The sequence below is a fragment of the Pinus tabuliformis genome, chromosome 8 (assembly GCF_031772625.1).
Source record: "Pinus tabuliformis cultivar Carrire ecotype Pingquan chromosome 8, CPIR1, whole genome shotgun sequence".
NCBI lineage: Eukaryota > Viridiplantae > Streptophyta > Pinopsida > Pinales > Pinaceae > Pinus > Pinus tabuliformis.
In genome coordinates, this window is record NC_142294.1 from 184346680 (window position 1) to 184352468 (window position 5789).

The window sequence follows — 5789 nt, forward strand, 5'->3', positions numbered from 1 at the left end:
GGGCTTTGAGTAGTCTGGAATATGAAAGGACAAGTCCTTGTCATATCCAAGACCAGTTCTGTGCTTGTTGTGGACAAGCTGTTCCCAAGGTCTGATGATGGGCTTGGGAAGTGCAGATTGAGTTTCTGCATCTGCATATACAACTGCTGCTTTATTTGAATGAACTGTACCATTGTTAACATGCTGCTGATGGGTGGTTATCTCAATGTTCTGAACAAAAACAGGTTCAGAATGGTGTCTATTTTGATGTAGCTCTTGTTGTTGTAGCTGTGATTCAAGCTGCAAAAAATCGATCTTTTCCTGTGCATTATATAAGCATGTCTGAATTTCTAAGAGAGATCCTTTGCTGATTTGTAAGGTGTCATCAACAGTAGATTGTATAAGAGTTTTCATGAACTCTAATACTTCACTGATTCTGGCCATCTGTCTTAATGCAGAAAAATAATATCTACTCACAGTACATAGCAATATCCTTTATAAATGTCAGCAAATGATCAGTGTGCAGTATAAAAGATTACAATCATCTCACCAAAATCTTTATGCAGCAGTGGAATCAAGGAATGTCAAGCTCTCTGAAACCCTCAAAAGTGTTGTTCAGGTTCTTTAGTTCTGCGCTCCTTTCAGAAATAAGTTACTCCAATATTATGGTAATGGCGGAAGTAAGAATGAGAACGATAATCTACTAAAACACCTGGCAGATTTGTTCTATCTCATGCACTCCAAAAATATGCCTCAACTCTGTTCCCTACAGTTCAGAGAGCTGGTAATGAAAGGGAGAGAGATATCACCGTATATATATATCACTTCAAAACAACGCAAATGCAGTTTGATACCACGATTCCATATTGTCGCAGCTTGTTCAACCAGCAATTAATAGAGGGTGCAATCAGCTGAAGGGAACTCAAATAAGGGACACAGATCTTCCAGCATTACCAGCAACAACTCCAGACCTTATGCAGTCAACAATAGACCCAAAATTGAACCTCTTTGTGATGACAGGCAGCCTCAACACACAGTTAACTCTTCACACTCGGAGGAATAATCTACAGATTCAACAATTAGGCCCTGATACAGTGACAGAGGTATCTACTTTTCACTTGGCAGGTGAAAACCAAACACAAGATCTACATAGCAAGATTATTTTAAACCATCCAAGAGGCTATAGCAGGCAGCTCCATAAGTGCATTGTGACACATCCCTCTGCGCATGCTGTCTTTGATGGTAATGTCAAGGTGAACAGGCATGCACAGCTTACGGATGCAGGCCAACTTAGCCGGAGTTTGCTTCTTGCACCTCGTGCTACTGTGAATGTGAAGCCCAATCTACAGATTGTCGCTGACGATGTCAAGTGTTCTCATGGGGCTGCAATAAGTGATCTTGAAGAGGATCAGCTTTTCTATTTTCAAGCACGTGGAGTTTATGTGCAAACAGCTAGGAATGCCCTTGTATTCTCATTTGGGGCAGAGGTGATGGAGCGCTTTCCAGACAAGTATCTTGACCATTATAAGCTGCCAGCAATTTATTAACAGGTGTTTTGACCTCCTACTATAGTAGCTCGAACCCATTGTAAAGGAGAACTCATCGAGTCACAGAATAAGAAACTCGTGCTAATGGTGGCTGGTTTTCATTACTACGTTTGCTTCTTCAACCCAACTTCTGCTTCAGAGATTTCAACCAGCAGAGTGAGGGAGAATCGTTCCTATTTTATCAGCAATGCCTTGGCTCTTGATATGACTGGAAAAATCGATTCCCAACTCTGCCTTCAACTCTGATGGAAGCGGACGCCAGAAATTTGGGTCAAGCCATTATTGTTGGGAACCTCTAACCGAGCTCGTGCAGCCAGCCTCACACTTCCACATTTTCGATGTCCAACGAACCGATATATTGCAGAAACAAATCGACGACGTATGGGCTTTATATCTTGCAGAAACCGACGACGTATGGGCTTCAGTACTTAATGCATCCTTCAGCTGAAGCTATCTTGGAGTTTGAGGCCTCGGATGATGAGCGTCCAGTAGGTGAGGTCGCTGGAGACGAGCTTTGAAACCAAGAACAAACTCGAAACAGAGCAGCGACAACGTTCCAATACCGAGCGTGTAGTGGTCTTTCATGCAGTACTCCCTCACACTTTTGACATTCGAATTAGAAGTAAAAAGCTTGCGCTCTCAGAAAAACCACATGCTCGAACAATGTGCTTGTGCATAAAACAATGCAACTCATCTCCATGTTAGGAGACCACCATCACCAGCTCGTTACAATCGGCATGAGTGAGAGAGCCGAACTTTATCATGACATTTGTGTACATCTGAACATGTCTAATAGCGGTTGCGTCGCACAGCACCTTGCCTTATATATTCTACAATGCGAATTGACCATATATAGCAATCGAATCTCTCAACCTTACTATGGAAGAAAGTTAGTCCATGGAACCAACGAAGAAATTTGTCTGGATACAATGCTTGCGTATAACATTTTGACAGTTAGATGTTGTACTAGCAACAATGGCGATGTCATTCAGATAATTGTGATCTTTATATCGAATCAGTGAGTCAGGGGAGCAATCTATAAAGCTGGATTCGTATCAGTGAAGCACGAGACAGATACTAAATTTCTGTTATTTTCTGGTGATCATTGACATTCAGACAAGAGAGCCAAATGCTTTTGAATAGTGCATAGGGAAATTCAAGACGACAAGACCGATGGCCACAAAATTGATACTGAAAATACCAATATTTTAAAGAAAATATTAGGACGCTACTAGGTCGAATATTGATTTCATCTGACACCAGCTCGTTACAATCCGCTGCATGCAACCAACTTGATTAGACTGTTCCTCTGGCCTGTGGGGAATTTAGAAAAACGTATTAAACACATTCATATGGCAGAGGTGGCGCTAGAAAAGGCAATGCGTTATGGTCAGAGGTGAGCAGTGACTGTGGACGGTCAGGTCGAATAGCTCAGAGCAGGTAAGGGGTGTTACAAAGGCTCAATGCACCAGGATTATATAGCAGGCCCACCAAATTCAATTGTCAGGACAGCGCTTTTCAAAATGTTTATAAACAGTAAAGAGCGCAGGCATAATTTAAAGGACAGAGGGCGCAAGTAACGCAGAAGAGAGGGAGCACAGGTATGATTTCAAGGGTCAGACAGAGAGGCTTAAAAATAGCCAGACTCAGCAGATTTCTGGCAATCAATGAATTAATGGAGCTTTATAGGTAATGGGCAGAACTGGAAGGTCTGCACAAATGACATATACATAGAGACCACAAAACAAGTGGCTCAAATATGAGCAGGGCCAGAATTCACCTGCTCTGATACCATGTCAAACACACATGGACAGCAAAGAATAGGAAAGATAAATCAGTGAGTACATTTTTTATTAACAGGAGATGTACATTTATAATACAATGTTGTGACTCTTGGGTTTCAGATCCCAAGGTATCTTGGACTGCTTAGTCTTTTCGGCTTCCACACTAACCCTTTAGGATTAGGTGTCCAACAGTTTGCCTTAGTCTTTTTCATGTCATCAACAATATTGTAATCCATTGAATCAGATACTACCAATGTTTTAGATGTTGACGGAATATTTGAGGTTGAAGGTTGGTTTTGCGGAACTGTTGCAGGTGGCTTCTTTGGGGGCACCTTTTCCTTTGTTGTAGTAGCACCTGCACTCCTTTTCTTTGATGTTGTCTGAACAGGTTCGGAGGTACTTTTATTCCTAGTAGTGACAGGAAACGCCTCTTCTTCATTTTCTGTATCGGAGTTAGGTAATATAAAATCCCACATTCCATGACATTCAACAACTTCCTCCTCTTCATCAGTTGGTGAAACTGTTTCTTCTTCTCCTTCTTCAAGATCTGAATCTGCATTAGATATAACATTAGGTGGTTTTGATTTAGTTTTCTTGTAATTCTTAAAGGGCCTTTTGGTTGAGGTTTCAGCTACTTGTTTCTTGATTTCAACCATTTCATTTGACATAGTTTTGAGGACCTTTTGTAGACCCTCCATGTCATATGGATCTTTAGGAGTTTTCTTCTTTAAATCATCTTTAAAAGAATTTTTTTTGGTTTTCTATCTTCAAGAGAAGCTTTATTCTCTAGAGCATTAATACGTTTCTCCACAGCAAGTGCTTCTTTCATGTTTTCAGCTAAAGTTGGTTTTCTAGCCCTGTCTACAAAAATAGCTATATTGGCAGGTAGGGCAGTTATATACCACTCTCTTCTGATTTTCTCACTTGGTTTGGAGGCCATTGGGATTTTATTCAAGAGTTTATTGAATCGTGCATTAAATTATTTAATCGGTTCCCTATGCTCTATCCTAAGATTGGAGAGATCATTTATTAATGTAGCTAAAGACCTATCATCACCATACTTAGTAAGAAACTATTCTTGGCAAGTCGTCCAACTGGTAATGGAACCAGAAGGCAAGGAAAAATACCAGGATCCTGCTGATCCTTGCAAAGTATAAGGGAAAAGCCTAATGACAACATCTTGCTCTGTTACTCCCTTCAAATTAACTACTAACATGAAGTTATTAATATGTTCCTCAGCTTGTGTTCCATCATCTTGATTAAACTTGGGTAGCCATTTCTCAGGAGCATTAGGTAATGCATGCAATGGTGCAGGCATGTTGACTGCACCATGCCTGGTCCATGGATCTGCCATTGTAACCGCAGTAGTGGATGATACTACTGTTGAAATTCCGGATGTCTGGGAAGGAGTTGATATCGAGGTTTGCACAGGTTGGGATGTTGAAGTTGCTAATCCTTGATGAACAACAATGTGTGATGAGGGAGTGGATGGTTGACTTCGCAGTGGGGAAGGTGAGATGGAGGATGTGGATGAAAGTTCTTCACTGTCAGATCCTTCAGTGTTTTTCTTCGCCTTTTTCTTTTTGGGTAAAGGGAACTCAGTAGGTTCAATACCGAGCTTTCCACTCTGAAGTCTGGTGAGAGAGTGAGGTAAATTGAATTGCGAAGTCACACTGCTTTGAGATACCTCAGATTTCTGTGGTGATATCGAGAAGCTCTGAAGTTTATGGATAAGAGACTGAACTTCAGGAGATTCAAGACTTAATTTTTCTGGAGTATTATGAGTTTGAGCAGTGGTATTTGATTCCTCTTCTTTTTGTTTGGATAATGGAGGACCAGCATGCAATTGGGAAGTACGAGGTGATGTGGAGGGAGAATTACTCTTAGAATGGTCTATAGATTTGGGTTTCTTGCCATTCACAGTTGAGGGCCCTCCTTCTAGCGCCAAAAAAGTTGATGCTTCGAAAATCGTTGTATCAACATTGGGGATAACCACCTGGTCCGGACCTTAATACAGATCCTTTTCCGTTTGGAATGGTGGCTCCGACTGGATATAATGGGACCAGTTTCCCAATAATGAATAAAAGGGGTGGATGAACGATTGATTATCTAATCTAACGATAGGTGAATAACTTAATCTATTAGCAAAAATAAAAGAACTACTACTAATCTCGTGAACTATTATTCTTTGAAATGTAGCGCTTGATGATCTTTGTCTATTGACAGGCATATAGATGACTCTATCTAATAAACATAGACATTTATTCATTCAATGATTACTTTGTTTAAATAGTTAAACAAAGTGATTAACACAATATTGCTACACTTATCATTTATATTATCGATACATATATGATCAAAAGGAAAGCATACTGCAAACATCCAATAGTGGAGGGAATAAAGAATGTTGTTTAAAACACATGCATATATCCGATAATAGCAAAAGCGACGAAATGACAATTCATATAAAAAGAATGAA

At 40.3% G+C, this 5789-nt stretch overlaps 1 pseudogene; it reads left to right on the plus strand.

Annotated features, from left to right (window-relative positions):
- The first annotated feature begins 650 nt into the window (after positions 1-650).
- Positions 651-1526, plus strand: LOC149234752 (protein ABCI7, chloroplastic pseudogene; annotated as a pseudogene).
- The last annotated feature ends 4263 nt before the right edge of the window (positions 1527-5789 follow it).